This window comes from Mustela nivalis (genome assembly GCF_964662115.1).
Source record: "Mustela nivalis genome assembly, chromosome: 5".
Classification (NCBI taxonomy): domain Eukaryota; kingdom Metazoa; phylum Chordata; class Mammalia; order Carnivora; family Mustelidae; genus Mustela; species Mustela nivalis.
In genome coordinates this window covers 18,022,194-18,043,423 of record NC_139024.1, presented here as the reverse complement: position 1 = coordinate 18,043,423, position 21,230 = coordinate 18,022,194, and positions in this window count along the sequence as shown.

The following is a 21,230-nucleotide window of genomic DNA, read 5'->3' as shown; positions in this document are numbered from 1 at the left end:
CTATATCTATTAAATAAATCAAATCACTAATTAAAAACTCTCAAAACAAAAAGCAATAGACTCGATGATTTCACTGGTGAACTCTATCAAACATTTAAAAAAGAAACTATATCAATTCTCTACAACCAATTTAGTAAAATAGAATACTTCTTCCTAACTCATTCTGTGAGGTTTGCTTTATCTTAATACCAAAACCCGACAAAGGCACTACAAAAAGAAAACTACAGATCAATATCTCTCTTTAACATAGATCCAAAAATCTCAACAAATTATTAGTAATTAGATCCTACAATGAATGAAGAGAATTGTTCACCACCATTAAGTGGGATTTATCCCAGGTATGCAAGTCAGTTTAACACTAAAAAAGCAATTAATGTAATTTACCACATCAACAGGAAAAAAAAAAAAAAGATTATATTAAGCTGAAGAGGCATTTGATAAGATCCAGCACTCATTTGTATTAATTACAAAAAAAAAAACAACCAAAAACTCAGTAAACTAGGTAAAGAGGAAGATTTCCTCAACTTGATGACGAATATCTACAAAAAACCATTAACATCTGTTGATAGAAACTCAAATCTTTACCACCAAGATCAGTTACAATACAAAGATATCTCATCTCTGCTTTTCAATATCAAACTGAACATTCTAGCCAATGCAATAAACAAGAAAAACAATAATGATGATGATGATCCTGATGATGATAATAATAACAACAGTAATAATAACAATGTATAGATTGGGAAGGAAAAAACAAAACTGTCTTTATTGCCACTGACATAATCACCTATCCAGAAAAATCTGAAAAAATTGACAAAATAACTTTTGGGAGTAATAAATGATTACATGGTTGTGGCATACAAGGTTAATACACAAAAGTCAATCACATTCCTATGTACTATGAATGAACAAGAGGAATTTAAAATTAAAAACACAATACCATTTATATTAGCATACACACAAAAATAAAACACTTAAGTATACATCTGACAAAATATTTACAAGATCTGTAAGGGGAAAACTATAAAACTCTTTGAATGAAATCAAAGAAATAAATGGAGAGATATTCCATGTTTAAGAATAGAAAAACTCAATATTGTTAAGGTATCAATTATTTCCATTGATGTATAAATTCACTGCAATCCCAATCAAAATCCCAGCAAGTTATTTTGAGGATGTCGACAAGCTGATCCTAAGGTTTATGTGGAGAAGCAAAAGACCCAGAATAGCTAACAAAGTATCAGAGGAGAAGAACAAAGTTGAAGTATTGATACTACCTGGCTTCATGACTAAAGCTACAGAGAGAAAGACAGTCTGGTATTGGCAAAAGAATAGGGAAATAAATAATTGGAACAGAAAAGAGAGTCCAGAAACAGACCTACATAAATGTATCGATTGATCTTTGATAAAGGAGCATGAAATGCAATGAAGCAAACAAAGTCTTTTCAAAAATAGTGCGGGTACAGCTGGACATCTCTATGCAAAAAAATGAATCTAGATCAAGACCTTATGCAGCTGTCTTACTGGTACTATTTTCATAGTATGTATTTTTCTTTTTTCCTTCCTTTTCCTATCAACCTATTTTACTTGACTCTAAAGTGTATTCTTACAGGCAGCCTGTAGTTGGATTTTTTTAATGAAATGTGCCAATTTCTGTCTTTTGATTAGAATTTTTAGTTTACTTAAATGTAATGCAATTACTGATAAAGTATGATTTTTGGTTACCATTTTGCTTTATGTTTTCTGTATGTGTTATGTCTTTTTTCTCCTCTATTCCTTCACTACTTTTGTTTTTTTAAATAGATATTTTTTGGTCTATCAGTCAATTTCTTAGTTGTTTCTTTTACTATATTTTGACAGCTGATATGGTTATATATGAAAAATCTATAGCTAACATCATAATCCATGGAAAAAAATAAAAACTTTTCTTCTAATATCTAGTACAAGACAAGGATGCCCACTCTTGCTGTTTCTATTCAACATAGTACTTGAAATCTTAGAGCAAGTAGACAATAAAAAGAAAAAAAGGCATTCAAATTTTAAAAAGAAATAAAATCATCTGTTTCCAGATGACATGATCATATATATGGAAAACTCTAAAGACTCAACAACAACAAAAACTGTCAGAACTGATAAATAAATTCATGAAGGGACATCACCAAGGTGGAGTGTCAAGAAACCTTACCTGTCTCCTCACAAAGTTCTAAAATGAGTTGGAAGATTTGTATTCTTTTTGGCTGCCCTAAGGGGTAGTCCAGTTCCTTACATAGCTCAATAATAAATGGATGAACAGCAGAATTAAGAAATGGGAAAAAGGTCTGAATAGATATTTCTCCAACAAAGACATACAAATGACAAATACATGAAAAAATGATCAACATCATTAATCAATAGGGCAAAACAAAAAACTCAATGAAATATCAATTCTTATGCACTGCAATGGCTATAAACAAAAAGAGAGATAATAAGAAAATTTGGAGAAGCCCCTGTAAATTGGTGTTGGAAATGTAAAAATGGTGCATTTACTTAGAAAACCAATTTAGCAATTTCTCAAAGGGATTGTTTTAGAGCTGCCATATGACCCAATAATCCCAGTCCTAGGAATCTACTGAAGAGAAATGAAAACATTGGTCTACACAAACGCATATGTACAACTTTGATAGCAGCATTACTAACAACAGCTTAAAAATCGAAATGACCAAATATCCATTAACTGATGAATGGATAAATACAGGAGGTATATTCATAGAGGGAATATTACTCAAGAATAGAAATAGAGTAGTATACATTCTACAACATGAACAACCCCTGAAAATATTATGTTAATAACAGAATCCAGTCACACTGTCCACATATTAGATGATTCCATTTATATGAAATGTCTAAAACAGGCAAATCTATAGAGTCAGAAAGAAGGATGTAGGTTTGCCTGGGGTTTGGGGTTAGGTATGGGAGGATGGGGAGGAACTGCTAATAGATGTCCCTTTCTCTTCGTGGTGATAAAGATGACCTAAAATTTATTTTGGGAATGGCTATGCAACTTTGTGAATATACTAAAAACTGCTAAATTGTACACTTTAATATGGTGAATTTTATGGTATGTGAATTATACTCAATAAATGTGTTATAAAAATTATTGAGCTTCTTTTTTGAAAGGTGCCACATAGAAAATTATGTTTTATTTACATAAATGGAAAATATACAACAAACTTTAAGATTAACTCACAATACATAAATCCCCTTTTTTGGAAGAAAGCAATTTTATTGGTCTATTAGAATTCAATGAAAATATTTTTCTGATGGAGTAGTACTCATTTCTTTGCTTAATCTAATATTATTATTCCTATTTTGTATTACCTAATTTTTACTTAATTTATAAAGGCAATTCCCAGTTGCTAGTGGTACTCTATGTATCAAATGAAAATACATGACACCCTATTAAATTCCAATTTAAGATGAACAGCAAACCTTTTTATTGTGTAAGTATGTTCTATACAATATTTGGGACATATTACACTAAAAATGTACTTATTGTTGGTCTGTAATACAAGTTTATCTGGATGGTATATATTTGATCTGAAAACCCCACCTATTGAAATTAAGTAAGTAAACTTGACCACCAGTTGTAAGAAGTTGTGTGTTGGCATAAGGCATGCCAAATCATTGCTCTATAGATAGTTTCAAGAGGTTTCCGTTACTCTAAGTGTTTGGAAAAGGTAGAAAGTTTAGATGTTTATATTAGAACTTTCAGCTTCACAAAGGAAGGGAAAGAGCATACTGGAAATTTTCAAATGCCTATTTCTACCATGACTGAAACTTATAAGAACATCATAGGAACAGAGTAAAGTTTTAAATGAGACCCATTCTTCACTCTTACATGTCTACACCAATGATAGAAACTGTACCTTCAACCTTATCTTCAGATCTCCTAGAGCATTTTTTTGAATACTATTTTGAACCTATGTTGAATAGAATATAGATGATTGGACTTTTACTCAGTGGAGAATTTTATAGACACATTGTTTCATTATATACATCACCAGGGCACATTGGATCATCTTTTGTATCCTGAGGCCTTTTTCTAATCATTTGCTATAATTGCAAATATCTCATCTTCCTTTTAGTTTGTTGCATGCAATGATGGGTATTGCTTTGCTAATTAGTGGGATTATTTACCATGGAAAATATGAAGATTGCCCTCTATTGTATCTTAGGAATATTGGGAAACAACTATTATAGCAAGACTCATATTTGCCTACTGACTCTATTAACCCTCTAAATTTTCCTATTTATTAAATCATTAAAACACCACAATCCAGACAACATGTATTTGTCTAGGCACAAGGAAGCTGTTTGCACATTATTGAATTCATAGTAAAAAAATGCCTTTCAGCTATTTTAATTTTGGAATTCAATTTTAATGGAGGGAAATAGGGAGAGACATATGGATCCGTCCCACAAAGTGTCTTGTTTTATACTCATTTTAAATCAGTGTGGTAAAGATAATTACAACTTTCAGAGCATGGTGGTATTGTTTAAACTGTTACTAGAGATTCATGATTCAATGTGTGCTCTTCTTTTGTTATTTCCATCTCTGTGACTTAAACTGAATTTATCATAGCTTTCAAACACTGAAAATTGACATATAGCTTATTCGGGAAATCACATACCAAAATGTGTGTGCCAGGTTTTGCTACTCAAATATTTTGACTACAGAATCTATTTTTGAACAAATTCTATTAACTTGCTGAACTACTACCTGAGAAACACCCTTTGGGAACACAAATTTAGTATAACTTTTCCTTCTATTCAAAATTGGCTGTAATATCAGCAATCTTATCTATGTCCATAATATCACCATTATACTTCTTCAAGGTAGAATCTTTATATTACTGTAGAACTAAAGCACAAAGACTGGATCTTATCATCGAAACTTGGTTCACAGACTATGTTTCCCAATTCCACTGAGTCATTTTTGTAGAACTCAAACATATAAAAGTCATAAAAGAATTTTTTAAGACAGAACACAGCAGGGTGTTCTCTCTTTTGGGAAGAGGGAGAGGAAGAATGATAATCTTAAGCAGGCTCTGAACCTAGCTCAGAGCTCCACACAAGGCTTGATCTTACACCTTGAGATCATGACCTGAGCCAAAACCAAGAGTCAAGACACTTAACCGACTGAACCACCAGGTGCCTCAACAACTTTTTTTCTTTTTTCTTTTCTTTTCTTTTTAAATTATTTATTTACTTATTAGAGAGAGAGAGAGAGAGAGAAAGAGAGCAGGAGCAAAAGCAAGCATGAGTGCGGGGGAAGGGTACAGGTAGAGGCAGAGAGGCAGAGAGAAAGGGAGAACCCTGATGTGGGGTTCAATACCAGGACACTGGGATCGTGGCCTGAGCCAAAGCAGACACTTAACTAACTGAGCCACCCAGGCACTCCCATATTTATTTTGATAGAGTTAAAATAAGGGATATCACACTCAAGGTGCTTGGATGGTTAAGCTCTAATACTTGATTTCTGCTTAGGTCTTGATCTCAGGATCGTGAAATTGAGCCCTGCATCAGGCTCTGTGCTCAGTGTGGAGTCTGCTGTCCCTCTCTCCCTGTTCTTCCCCTCACTTATGCATGCTCTTGCCTCTCTCTCAAGTAAATAGATAAATAAATATCTTAAAAAAAAAAAAAAAAGAAAAGAAAAAAATCTCATACTCAGTACATAGTGCTAATTCTAGGGACAAAATTACTTATTATTAGTTGTTGAGACAACCTACTAATAGGATTAATGTGTATAGTATATCAACAAGAAACAGCCAGCATAAAAGATAATCAGTATCAATAAGCTGTATATCAACAAAGAAATTGGCATGCATGATTATAAGAACTTGTTCAACACTGCTTAAAGCACAGAGAACTTGGCTAATAAATACAAAGAAAGAGGATCACAGAAAAGAGTTTCTCTATTTTGAAGTTTTAGTTTATATCATCACTGAGATCAGATATGTCTGTTTTAATTCTATGCTTGCCAAATTCACGTCTGATTATAATCTGATTTCCCATGGATTTGGAGTTTGGACTGGAGCCCAGAGCAAGGACAAGTTTACATACCCTCTTCATAGTTTTTCTCCCACTGTAGCTGTTTTGTTTTTCTTTTTCTGAATCTTACATTGTTCTTTTGATTTTGTTTTTCAGAGCCTGATCTCTTTATATCGTGAAATATCAAAACTATGACCAGATTTGATAAGGTGCAGATCTTACCAACATGGCTTTAGGTCAAAAGGAGAATATCTTCCAACCTTTCCAAAGATACTATATCAACAATTTGAGATTTTCTTTTGTTGCCTGAAATGGTCAAACTGTTGTATTTCACACATATTTCTCTCCACACTCCCTAAAAAAATTAGGAAGCAACCAAACAACAACAAGAGAAAACCAACCGATTTATTGTTAGCTCTTTTAGACTTTCATTCTGTTACTGGCTTCTATTGTGGTATAACAAATTACCTCAAAACTCAGTTGCTTAAAAGAAAAAGAAATATTTTCTATCTTACACAATTTTCAAGTGTCTGGAATCTGGGAGTAGCTTATTAGTTGGTTCTGGTTCACAGTTACTTATGAGGTTGTAGTCAGAATATTGGTAAGAGCTGTAGTCATCCACAGACTTGACTAGGGTTAAAGAATATGCTTCAAGAAAGTTCTCTTGAATGACTGGGATATAGAGGCTTCACTTTCTAGCTGTGTGTTGGTTGGAAACCTCAACTCCTCCCGACATGAGCCCCTCCAAGAAAATACTCGTGATATGCCAGCTAACTACCCTGAGAAAGAAAGAAAGAAAGGAGAAACTCACCATATAATTTTATGAAATAGTTTCAGAAGTGACATACCATCACTTCTACTTTATTCTGTTGGTTGGAATACACCAAAAGAGTCCTTAAATCTAGCTAACTCAAGAGAGGGGAATTAAGCCACACTTATTGAAAGGAGGAGTATTAAAGAATTTGTGTGCACATTTTAAAACTACTAAACCTTCTAATATCTGGAGTGCTACAACAGATCCCTGGAAGATTTTCCTGACCCTAAGGTCTTCTTCCTTTAAATCCAGTCGACAGAGAATAACCAAATTATCTTCTAAGAGTCATCTTTCCTTACATTACTTCACTGCTCAAGAACTTAAAGAAGTTTCTTGTAATTCCAGCTTCAAGTTGACTCCACTGTCTCTCTTTAATGTTACCCATAACCACCTTCTATATTTTAAAGAATGACGTCATAAACTGAATCTTGCCATAAAATCTCATTTCCCATTTAAGTATTCTGGACTCCAGATAGGACAATTTCCACAGGACGCTGTAAAAATCAGACTCTGCCTTTCACCTTAAGAGCACAGCCCTCTGTGCTATCCCTGTTAGACACTCAGAGTCACTGAATCTTCCAGGCTCAGCTCTAGTCTTACATCCTCCCTAAGACTTCCCATACCTATTCTCTTCTCTGAGACCACAGTCCCGGTACACTTTAAGTACCACATGATCTCAAACATTTTCAGCTACCGTTGTGTTGTTCCCTTCAACTGGATCATAAACTTCTTAAGGAGAAGCCATTTTGTATACTTTCCAGTTTCCATATATGGTTACACAATTTGGGAAATAGATGAGGTTCTCAACAAATGCTTGCTTTTTTATTTCTCTTGAGTTTGAGATTGAGGAGGATTTTTTATATACTTTATGTAGAAATAAACTAAAAATATAGAAATAAGGAAAAAAGAGAATCCTACTTTTTCTTTGTATATGTATTCTTTCTTCTTTTCTTTGTTTTATATAGAAATTCAAGATGTCCTGCCAAAGGTTATCTCATGATTCCAGACTGAGTTTAAAATTGGAAAATAATTCATGGTAGCAAAATGTTCTATTTGCTAGCATGAAATTCACAATATGAGGATTAATATTGATGATGATTGAACCAAAGTAACTTTTTTGGTCTCACTTTTCTTAAAAATATAGTTATTAACACAAAGGGGACATAAGAAATATGTTATTACTTCTACTTGCTCTGGGCACTTTAAATGTAGAACAATTTTATTTTTAAAAAGCATTAATTCTACATAGATTAGTTTTTTTTCTCAGTTCAAAGGAATTCTTCTGTGAAAATGTCTATTTCTCCAGGGTTTTTTTGAGAATATCTTTAAAAGTATTAGTTGCCTGTAGTGTTATTTTTTAGAAAAAAAATTCAATTAAAAACTGTATTTTATGTTTTCACTTGGTCTTTTAAAATTGTTTGTATTTCTTTTCTCTATGTAAGTTGTAATTATGGAAACTTTTTTGATTTAGTTTTGTTTTTAAAAAACTTTTTATCATGAAATATTATTAAGCCAATCATATGAGTTATATTTAAATTTAGTAACTGTAATCCTAGACTATTATCACTGAATTCCAGTGTAAAATTTGTTTTTCATTTTATATTATCCATTTATGGCATTGGTGAAATAATTTCGCTAATGTTTGTGACCTTTACATTAGGAATTATAGATAAGATTTCAGTGGTTTAAAAAAAATTGTTGTATGTGTTAAATATTTGTTTTTTTAAAATTTCTTTTTAAAATTTCTTTATTTATTTATTATTAACCTATAATGCATTATTTGTTTCAGGGATACAGGTCTGTGAATCATCAGTCTTAACAATTCATAGAACTGACCATAGCACATACCCTCCCCAATGTCCATACCCAGTCACCCTATCCCTCTCCCCACCGGCCCCCCGCAAACCCCAGCAACCCTCAGTTTGTTTCCTGAGATTAAGAATCTCTTGGGTCCCTGGATGGCTCAGTGGGTTAAAGCCTCTGCCTTCTGCTCAGGTCATGATCCCTGGGTCCTGGGATCGAGCCCCACATCAGGCTTTCTGCTCAGCAGGGAGCCTGCTTCCTCCTCTCTCTGCCTGCCTCTCTGCCTACTTGTGATCTCTGTCTGTCAAATAAATAAATAAAATCTTTAAAAAAATTCTAAAAAAAAAAAATCTCTTAAGGTCTATCTCCCTTTATGTCCCACCTTGTTTCATTTTTCCTGCCCTTCCCCACATGACCCCCCTTCCAATTCCTCATATCAGAGAGATCATATGATAATTGTCTTTCTCTGATTGACTTATTTCGCTTCGCATAATACCCTCTAGATATTTCATTTTATTTAACAAAATCTTACATAGCACTATGCAGCAAGAACTGCCCTAAATGCTTCACAGATATTAATTCATTTAATGCTCATAATAGACCTATGAAGGAAATAACATTACCATCCTCATTTTGCAAATCACAAAATGGAGGCACAAAGAAGTTAAGAAATCCCAGTAAACCTAGTTGAAGATAGGTGTTGAAACAGGACAGCTCACAAGTGAACCAAGAAAAAGATTTTCTTCTTTTTTTCCATATACATTTGGAAGACAATCTTTACAATTACTTGATGTATGCTTGGAGAAAACATTTCACTGAAAATTTTAGTGAGGCAATGAACATATTTAAATTTTTATAGAAAAAACTGTTTTAGGTGCCTGAGTGGCTCAGTTGGTTAAGCAACTGCCTTTGACTCAGGTCATGATCCTGGAGTCCTGGGATCAATTTCCAGATTGGACCCCCTGCTTGGCAGGGAGTCTGTTTCTCCCTCTGACCTGTCCCCTCTCATTTTAATAAAAAAAAAAAAAATCTCAAATAAATAAATAAATCATAAAAATGAAAGAAAAAATTGTTTTAGTCAGATTTGAAAACTTTTTGTATACATATAAAGAAAATAGTCTCATAATTTTTTAATACCCAAGTCTTTGAGTATTTCCACATTCTCATTTTTAGATATTGTTTGAGTTTCATTTTTATTTTTTGAGTAGGTAGGTAAATGATTTAGTGAGGAAGCAATTTTTCTGCAAAGAATATAATCTCTTGGTTTATTAGTCTTTTCTTTTCTATTGGTAAATTCAATAATCTCCAGTAGCAAATTCTTAGTTTAATCTCAGAGACAGTTCAGAAGTCCTGACCCTTCTTCTACTTTTTTTTTTCTTTTCTTTAAATCTGTCTGTTCAGTTTAGGTCAGCTTTTTGCAAACTTTTTTACTGTTTTATCTTTTTCTGTGGTGCAAATAACTATATAGTGCTAATCGTTAATTACTGAAAAAATTTTGGCCATATTTTCCTAAGAAATGTTTCCTATGTTTTGAGAAATTCAAGGAGCCCTTGAATGTACATTTAATGAACTATATGTATATGCTGCTCATTAATAAGAAATTATAGCAACTACTTGGACTATTATCATTGTCCCAGTGTATTGAGTATAGCTGATCAACACAGATCTAAATGATTTGTCAGTTACACTTAAATAATACTTAATGCACATTCTAAAAATTATTGATATTTATAAATTTAGGGTAGCTCTCAGTAAATCTGTCCACAAAAGCAGTAATCATCATGTTGTCCTAAGACTTTCTTCTGTTTGCTTGTGATGTCCTTGTGTAAATGTGGTGACCTTGAATCATTAATATAATGGCTTCTAAAATAAATATTTAATCCTGAGAGGATTTTGACTCCCAGTGATTGTTGGTAATGTACAATTGGTTCTCACTGGTATTTTTAGAGTTGGTGTTTACTATATGTGCCAGACTTCCTTCAAGGAAGTTTGGCAAATTTTATTATAGTCAAAAAATCATTTCAAACTCAAACTTCCCAAGATATCTAGAACCATAGGAATTAATGGCCAAGTGTGCACACAGTCCTGGAGAAAAGAATTATGTCATCTAAATATTCATTCTAGTATGTAGAGTGGGAAGTAAATGTCTTCAGTGGATTTAGATCTACATGCTAATGAGTGAACAGGGCCAATAATTTGAAAATTTTAAAGTGTGTTCAAATTAGAGCTTCCACTTCCTGCATATGTCACAAATTTGATCTCACAAGAGTGGTAGTACCTCATTATGGTGGCAGATTCTCTTTGCATTCTGAGGCTATACGAGATTATCAATCATATAATCAAGGTGTCAATAGATGTCTTTATTCAGTTCCTAAATGGACTTTGAATGTCCAGAGGTTTTCATCAAATGAATACAATGGTCATGTGCAACCCATTGTTGGGCCCATCAACTCAAAATCTCCTACATAATTTTGACTACATAGATTAAATAAATTGATGCATAAATAAATGGACAACAGTTTAACCATTTATAATCTGGGAATTCTGAATAGATAGGTGATCCTACATAAATGTAACAGGCCAATGGCCAAGCTCCTACTTGTCTGAGAAAGTAACACAGATACTCACTTCTGAGAGGTTGACTATGCATATGTAGCCCTCCACCCCTATATTAATCATGTATTGAACTCATAAATGATCAGAGAAATTAAAGAACAAAAGTTGATAGGAACACCCAGATTCCATCTAGCCTCTCTCTTAGTTTGACTTAGAGGATTTGAACTCATTGGGGCTTTAGAGCTCAAAACAAGAACACAATATATGCTCTTAATGAGTCAATGAATTTTTAGTCTAGGGCATCTGATTACTCCAAATTGGACTCTGCTTTGTATCTCAGTTAAAATATAAATATCATCTGATGTTTGGAATAAAGGCTTCTTGCATTTATGGAATTCAATCTGATCCATAGTCTCTGCCTCCGTCAGTCGCTGTGGTCTGATTTATCTTGTGCCAGGCATGGTCCAAGAATGGCAGGCAGGCCTAGATTACTGTTAGCCCTTGCTCTGAGGATTTGGCATGAGGTTGAAGTTGGATAAATAGGTCTCTACCTTGCTCTTTGTTCTTGTGACAGTTGTTAAAATTGTTCTTCTTTTTAGTAGCCTGCTTAGAATTCAGGTCAGTTTCTCTTTATGGACCCTAACTTGCTCTTGTCATTCTCACTTCTGAATCAAGAGCTCTGATCTTAAGCCCTGACCTTTGAATGGAATTCTACCACTTTGATAGATACCTTTGCTACTGACTGTATGTTCCTGAACTTCATTGATGAAGCAGCCTCCAACTTTTACACTTTACCTTGGAGGCCCATTTGCAGAAGATTTGCAGAGACTAAACTCTGCTTCTTTGTCCTACTTAATCTCCTATAAAAACTCATGGCTAAATTGATGCATGGCACTTTTTCCTGCTTTGGTGGGTAGGACTAACACAAGGTCAAGACTCTCCATGCTCAGATCTCCTGTTAGAAATGATCAGACACACCACCCAGATTATTAACTATGAATATGTTTACTCACTAGATGTTGATTGCCAACTTATTCACACTGTCAGAGTAAAGAGTTGTAGAATGTTTGAAAACAAAATAAAACAAAACCACCTTGGGGAGCCTGGGTGGCTCAGTGGGTTAAGCCGCTGCCTTCGGCTCAGGTCATGATCTCAGGGTCCTGGGATCGAGTCCCGCATCGGGCTCTCTGCTCAGCAGGGAGCCTGCTTCCTCCTCTCTCTCTGCCTGCCTCTCTGCCTGCTTGTAATCTCTCTCTGTCAAATAAATAAATAAATCTTAAAAAAAAAAAAAAAACCATCTTATACTTCTTCTTTCCCTTCAAAGGATATTCAAAACAGTTGGTAAGCAAATGAATATTCACAAAAACACAAATATGAAAAATGCTTTTCATGCAGTCATCTTCAGAGTCTGTGAATGCCTGGTATTTGAGAAAACTTCTCCTTACTTTCCAGGGCATGCTGTTAGGTGACATCGTAGCAGAAATAATTTCCCACCAGGAAAATACGATTGTAGGTATATCATATAATTTGATCACGAGATATGAGGGAGATATCAGAAATAATTTGAATATTTTGTGTGCATGTGTATTGAGGCTAGGAGTGCACTGAAGAAAAACACATGCATCAGCATAGAATTAGCCAAAACTACTCTCTCTGGGATTGGACAGACTAACATTTGAATCCTAGCTCTGTTTTTTAGTAGCTGTATGATATTGGACATATTATCTAAATTTTCTAAGTCTTTGTTTCCTCATCTGTGAAGAGAGAATAGCAACCATATCTCATGAATTTTAAAATAAAGTTCAATATGATAAAACAATCATTATACTGATAACTATACACTACATCGACTAGAAACTATAATTAGAATTTTACAATTAGAAAATTATTTTAGAATGATGGATATTATTATTTTGCCCTCTAGGTCCATTCTCACTTTTTTCCATCTTTCCCTGTGCTTCAAAAGGCAATATTTGTAGGTTGCATAAGTGAATTCTCCTATTCTTTAGCTTCCAACTAGCTTAAGGCAAAGTGGATTTTTAGGATAGGGAAATTTTAGGATAGAGAAGAGTTAGGTCTAGAGTATTTATTTCACTGGATCTATCAATTTATCTGTCTACCATCTATAATATATATAACATAGTATTCTTTCTATATCTCTATACTTCTATCTCTATATCTCTATATCTATATCCAGATAGGTATTGATATATATTTATATCTATAGATCTTTCTATATCTATATCTATATATCAATATCTATCTGGATAAAAAGAGAGAGAAAGATATGACTATCATTTCTACATCTAAAGGAACAAGAAGGAAAGGGAAACTATTGAGAGTAGTTTACCTATTTATCTCTATTTATCTCTACCTTTATGTCTACCTATTTATCTCTAGATCGTTCTGGCTTGATTTTTATTTAAGGCATTGGCTCACATGACTGTGGGGCCTGGAAAGACTGAAATCAGAAAGCAAGGTCAGCAGCAGGCTGGAGACCTCGAGAAGAGTTAATAGTGCAGTTTTGAGTCGGAAGGAAATCTGGATTAGAATTCCTTCAGGTACTTCAACATTTTGTGTTCACAGGACTGACTATATAATTTGTTGGTTGCAGGGCACACAAAAATGTAGGGGTCCTTGTTCAAAAATCATTAAGAATTTAGAGATGGCAACAAGTAGAACATTATACCAAGCACAGGGCACTGAAGCATGGGGACCTGTGCAGCAGTAGAGATGGCAGGCCTATGAGGCCATGCGGGCATGTCCATTTCCCTAAAACCAACCCACACATGTGAACATCACCTTATTCAACTTCTTTCAATTAACTTATGTAAGTTTGTCTGTGTTTCCTGCCAAGACCCTGATGCACACAACCAGAATAAAAGCAATACCAGTATTTGAGTGTCAAAGCTCCATGACTGTGGAAGTTGTCTATTCATCCAAACTTTTTGATGAGTTTTATTTTCAAAAGAATGTGTTGACTGTGAAATACTTTGAAATGATGAAAGACTCTAATTCATGTAACCTGGAAGCATTCACATAAAGGAAGGAGGATGACTAGGGCCACAGTTATTGAAAATAAGCTGAATTTATTTTGTATTTATATAGGTGCTCCTGCTTTTGCAAAGTTTGTATTATGCCCCTTTGGTTTTACAAAAGACCTACACTAATACCTGTTTTCACTAACCAGAAGCGATCTGAGGAGGGTTTTGCGTTGACAACAGTTGAAAAGCAAAAGTAGTGTTTAGCATTTCTCTTGCAGAGAGCCCTTACAGAGGTAGCAGGCATCCCAAGCAGTGAGGGCACAGGACCAACCAAACCCTGTGCCCTGGAACTCCACTCAGCATCCTAGCAGTGAGCCACCATAGCTTTGAACTGTGTCTGTGGGCATCTGAGCTTTATCTCAATTTATTTCATACATCCATTAACAAGATGTGTTTTAAGATATCAGAAAACTCTAAAAAGAGGTTATTTGGTGGGTCTGGGAATGGTCAAAAAATTTTCCATATAAATTAATGGTCATTACTTCTTTGCTTTATGCCTTTTGGGCTTAAAAATGTTTCATAGGAGTTCTCTACTTTAGATAGCACGGGAAACCTGTATCTATTTGTAATCTAAAAATAATATTTCTTTGCCAAATATTCACACATGATATTAGAGTACTTATTAATATTTTGAATTCCTTAAAAAGTTTTCCACTTGAACTCTAATCACTCATGGGCATTGATTCTGTGAGTATGATGGCTGTGTGTATTTTTCCCCCTTCAGGAACCATGACCCTGACAGTTTCTGAGTCTTCTGTGTTGCTGTTTTAGGTGATGAAGGGGCAGAGACATTCGGCAACAGGTTTCCTTGGCCCTAGTCTAGTCTATGTAATGTGGCATCAATGTTATTTATAAAGTACAACTTTCTTTCAGATTCATCATATCAAAGAAAGAAGAATTATTGAGGGATTGCTCGTAGGATGCTGGAAACCTGGCACAATGGAATCTTCCCTATTCCTTAAGGACCAGACAACCAGAAATTCCTTTCTTAGAACTTCTAGGTTGATTCTGGTAGAGCACACTTTTTGTTCTAAAATGGCAGCTTTTCCTTCTTTCTACAGGATGACATAGGAATCCTTTTTGTATTTCTCTCTCTCTCTCTCATCCATCTGTCTCCCTCTCTGGTATTTATTTGTTCTAAAGAACATTACATCTTCACTTACTTTAATAAAAAATACTAAATTGTTTTTCTATATTAATCCAAAGTAGATTTTTTATTGAAAAAATAATAATAGGGCAATTTGAGCATTATGTTAATCATTATACTGATGATCATATACCAATGTTTAAGAATATAGTACTATTTTTTTTTTAAGATTTTATTCATTTATTTGACAGAGACAGAGATCACAAGTAGGCAGAGAGGCAGGGAGAGAGAGAGGAAGGGAAACAGGTTCCCCGCTGAGCAGAGAACCCTATGGGGGCTCAATCTCAGGACCCTGGGATCATGACCTGAGCCGAAGGTAAAGGCTTTAACCTACTGAGCCACCCAGGTGCCCCAAGATTATAGTACTATTTTAATCAACTACAGAGAAGAAAATTACAGAGACAACATACTTTTTTTTTTTTTTTCTGAAGATACAATTTGAAGTAGTAGGAAAACTTTTTTCACTTTAAGAATGGCTGATTCTGGTGTTTTTATAATATGTAATTGCTGATTACTGAAAAACAAAGTGAAGGAGAAAGGATGAATTTTCTGTCAATCATATTAAACACCATTCCACATTTTTCTAATGTCGGAATAAAATTGAGTCTGTCATTTGTCAAAGAGCCATGCTTGGGTGAACGAATGAATACCACTTAGCTGAGTCCTTTGGAGTTTTGTTTGGTTTCTGTGGCAGGCAGGAGGAGGGAAGGCTCTACATTAAGTGTATAGTATGCCGAGCATCTCACAGGAGGTCCCATCTTTGCCTTTTATTTTGTCTCCAAGATAGGATAGGAAAATTCACCGTCCAAAAAGTAACTTTCTGAATCATTTGGGTGTTTCCTCCTGCACTCATTATGCATAAGCGTAATTTTTTGTGCTAATAGTGTCTATTATGGTATTTTTACATAGGCAGGGTGACAAAAAGGTCATGCAGATGGATGGGTTCTTGTCAAAGGAGAAACCAAACCCGAAGTTTCTGACGGCCACGCATCTTATAAGAACAACACACTAGGATTCCAGGAATACATCCAGAAAGTCGTTTTTAAGCCTGGCTGCTCTGCATTTTCATTAAAGTATAAACTTTCACAAGCACCTTTAAGTGCATCCTTTCTTGGACTTGAGAGACAGAGCCAGAAAGAGAAAAATCTATTTTGGGATTGAAAATACGTTCTCTTCTCTGGTGCTTCCAAATGATATTTAGCTTTTTCAAACCTGACCTATGTGTTCAATGAGCTTCCAACAACTCCCTGGTCCCCACACTTCATATTACTCCCTGCCCCCAATATATTCTTGAAATAGCTTATTTACAAATTTTGGACCTCCACATGGGCAGATCTCAGCTGCGCCAAAATGTGACACTAATTGGGAAGAACTGATGGCAATTCTCTCTTGCTGAGTGCCTGTGAGATTGGGAACATAAAATATGCTGTCTTCAAAATCCAGTCGTGTAAGTGTGCTCTGAAGCTGCTGGTGCAGGTTCACTTCCCTGGTCGGTCTGTTCTGGATGGAATGTATTGTGACTGCTCCTCTTCGAGTCCATCTCCCTGTTTTTCACTGATACATAAACATTTCTACTATTTGGTCATCTTTGTTACTTGGTTTATTTCTTCTTTTCTCCAATTTTCCTTCCTTGATATATCTACTTTATTTAAAAATATTTAATTACATGTTTCCATCTTTAAAAGAAACCTCAAAATCTATTCTCAGTGAGTATTTCCTATTGAAAGAAAAGTAGACTAGCTTAACAAAACCTTCCCTCTCTGTTTTTAGAGTCTCACTTAGTAGATCTCATTTACATAAAATCATAGAACTTCATTTGGAAGATTTTTGAACGTGTAGTCTTTATTTTAAGTGACTGGGTGATATCCTAATAGTAATCTCAGGAACAGTTAGACAAAGCGATAAAAGGCAGAAGCACACCATACGTTTATATATCTTGTAATTGCATATCCTACATATTTCATAATTCTTCTGCAGTGATCACTGGTAGGTCAACAAGTGTTCCAGGAATCAAGATATATTCACAATTAAAACTGACTTCTATTAAATATTATAACTTCCTCTTAGCCAAGTTTGACTATAACTGTTGAACATCTCCTTTGAGATCTAAATTATTGTTTGATTTGCAGAGATTACAAATACATCACTAAAAAAGGAGTTTCAATTAACACCACATAGGTTGAATGCTCCCTTACTGTTTTGCCAGTCTCAAACCATAACTGTTCGTTGGCTTTCACTCTGTTAACTTACATTTTTATCAACTCAGCTGATAAAACATCTCATAATGTTGTTCTATCCTCAGTGTAAACAGATGATTGTTTCTATCAGGCCACAGGTGATGTCCAATTTATTCATGCTTTTGTAAGATCATTTATACGATTCTGATTTACCTGAATACCTCCAACAAAAAATTATTCTCACTTTGCTCTGACTGGACATAAATAATTCTTTTAGGCTTCTTAATTTTGTTCCACAAGTATAAGGGGCTGTGCTTCTCTTATTGAAATGATAATCACAATGTTTCTGCCTGCCATGTGTATGTAAACTGTAACACATGGAAAAACAGCCCCTAGCAGGATGATTATTTAGCCAATATAACACAATCCAAGAGCTGATAGATAATCAGTAATTTGGCAGGAAACGGTAAGAAAATGTCAATGTTTTCCTCTACTGGGGAAATATCTACGGCACTTGGGAAAGGCTGAATTTGGGGACTGGTGGTTTTTCAATGGTAGTGAATAGAGTCTTTCCTCTGGACTGCTTCGGTTTAAGAAGGGGACAATGAAGAGTACAGAATTAAAGTAGTGACTAATTATGCATTAATTTATTCATTCTAGGAAAGGGTAATTTCTGCTCTCAAAGGTTATAATATAGTTGGGAAGAACGACCAAACATTACATTGTAATATGTAACAGACTTATAATGTGAAGAGAATTTATTTTTCCATAGATGGTATTTGACTGACCGCTATGTGCCAGGCGGTATGCCCCATATGTTGCACAGAGCACGCATGCTCACGAAATTGAGAAAGCCTGTGATGATGATTGTGGAATAGAATGGTCAGAGAAGGTTTGTGGTAGAAGAGAGAGAGCACAGCAGGGGGAACAGCCGGCAGTGGGAGAAGCAGACTCCCCGCTAAGCAGGGAGTCCATGCAAGACTTGATCCCAGGACTCTGGGATCATGATGTGAGCCAAAGGCAGGCACTTAACAGACTGGGCCACCCAGATGCCCCCCAAGCTGCATTTGATCTGGATCTGGACAAATGAAAGATGTTCAACAGGTGTAGAGGCAAGCAGCTGGCATGGGCACATCCTAAGGCAAGACAAGATAGTGTGGAATATGTGAGATTGTGCATATCTTTGTCAGTCTGTGAGCTCATGTAGGGAAATGGGGGAGACAAGACTGGAATGGTAGCTTAGTGTACTTTCTTGTACTTCTCCCCCTGTATGCATCCCCTCTTTATCAGGTAACTGATTTTTCTCTGAAGGAGGAAAGGTTACTCTAGCTGATACTTAGAGAGTCCTTGGGAGAAGTAGAAGGTAGGAATAAAGGTGGGGAGGAGAGGCAGGGGAACTGGGGAGGTGTTGGAGAGGAGATGAAAAAGATGGCAAAAGAACCTCTGATCAATCATTTATTGCCAACTAAATGTACTGGGATCTTGGTACTTAGGAAGACGCAATGTATATAAACACAATTTTTATAAACTAAAATTTGGTATGGCATTCACAGAAGTTGATCTATGCGATCCTGTGTATCCCAGGCAATGCCCTATTAGATGGCACTCCTAAAGCTGTCTAATCTACCCTTACTGCTTCCAGCTCTGCAGAATCCAAGCAATAATTCTCAAGAGACTTACAACATGGAGGGGGATTTGCTTGATTTATTTGCCTCTGTGAAAATAGGAGATGAATAGAGTAGTAACTGGACTCTATACCTTCTGTTTGAAGAATAGGAAATACGTACTTTGAGCTTTTTCCCCTTAACTCTCTTACAAGACTGAATCACCTGCTCCTTGCCCCAGGCAGGAATTGTCCTGGTAGGCAGTCAGTGCTGAGCCACCAAAAGTGTGTCATAAGCCTCATCTTTTAATGCCTTCTCTTTCCTTAATTGGTTAACCGCTAAATGATTATTATAAGGTTAATTGTGCATTTTAGAATCTCTCCTTCTCTTCTTATCTGTGGGGGAATGTTAGAAGTGCATGGATGTCATCCTGGGTTTATGCTGATAAATGTTAATTTAGGGCCTGTCTCAACCAGGTACAATTTTGTTTCCCAAGGGATACTTAGCAATGTCTGGAAACATTACTGGTTATCACATTGGTAAATACCTAGGGAATAAACACCAGAGATGCTATGAAACATTTTATGATGCCCTGGACAGCCAAGCAAAAAGGAATTGTCTAAACCCAAATCTCAATAGCACCAAAAAGTCTGGTCTAGAGCTGGGCTGTATTCTGGGGAATATGATCAGGGTAGTCCAGTCTTACAGGACGACAAGCTCAAAAGGAACTTAAGTTTTATGTCTGAAGTGACTATCTCAATATTATGCTAATAATTTTATTTTGGGATTTGCGTTTTGTACATGGAACTCTACAGGACAATGGAGCTGATGCTGGGACTTGGACTCTCAGGTAGCGTCCCACTTTCCGTGACCTCCTCTTCCCCCTGGGATGGACTCTCAGCTACCTGCTCCTGTTCCTGACCATGAAAGAAGCTGAGTATGGGTACTGAGTGGTCAGGGATTGGTATATGTGTCCTGTATGCTAAGTCACCCCAGCAGGCCCTGTGGACCTGTAGAGGTCTGTCCATGCCCAGGACTCTTCTCATAGTGCAGAGTGGAACTTTAAGTAGTTACTAAAAAACCAACACAAATTGATGGGGTAGCTTGGTGGCTCAGTTGGTTAGGCATCTGACTCTTGATTTCCACTTAGGTGATGATCTCAAGGTCCTGAGATGGAGCTCTGAGTTGGGATCCATGCTTAGCATGGGAGTCTACTTGAGGTTCTCGTTCTCTCTCTTCCTCTGCTCCTCCCCCTACTCACGATCTCTCTTGCCAAATAAATAAATACAATCTTAAAAACAAAAACAAAACCTAGACAAGTTGAGAAAGAGAGAGAGAGCTGTAGGAAAAAAGGAACAAGCTTCCCCCAACCCTTTTGTTTGAACAAGGGCCCTCACATTTTTATTGCATTGAGTATAGTGAATTATGTAGCTGCCCCTGGGTACGCACACACTATTTTTAGATTCTGGATTGCTAAGTAAGCTTTACTCAATGAAAGGGTTCTTTTTGGATTTGATGCTCTTCTTGGAGATCACAGAAAGTTTGAACTATATTCTTTAAAACTGTCTTTGGGAATCTAATGTTTGCTGTCTACTGACTTTTTTAGGGAGGTCTTCTTTTACTATACAATATTGTTTTTATTCCTGGAAGTTTGGCTCAGATAATACCTCTTCCTGAAACAGAAGTTAGTAGCTAACTTTTGCATTACTGTATTTTGCTTAAAGCAGAATGCATTTTATAGCATATTTTATATATATATATATATATATATATATTATTTTTCATTTAGAAGTTTAAAAGTCTGAGAAATAAAAACCCACATTTCACAGTAACTAGAAGTATTTCAATATTTGTGTTTCTTCAGTAAATTGATCAAAATGATAGTGAAGACCTATACTTTGATACTGAGAATGTATAGCATTTAATGATTTTATGTTGGTGATCCCTTTTGCCACTTTTTATTGTGCATGTTGGATTGTTTTTGCTCTTTTTTGTTTTTTGCTACAAAACCTCCTTTGGAAGGTGATATAATTAAAATATTTTTGAGTGAAAGTA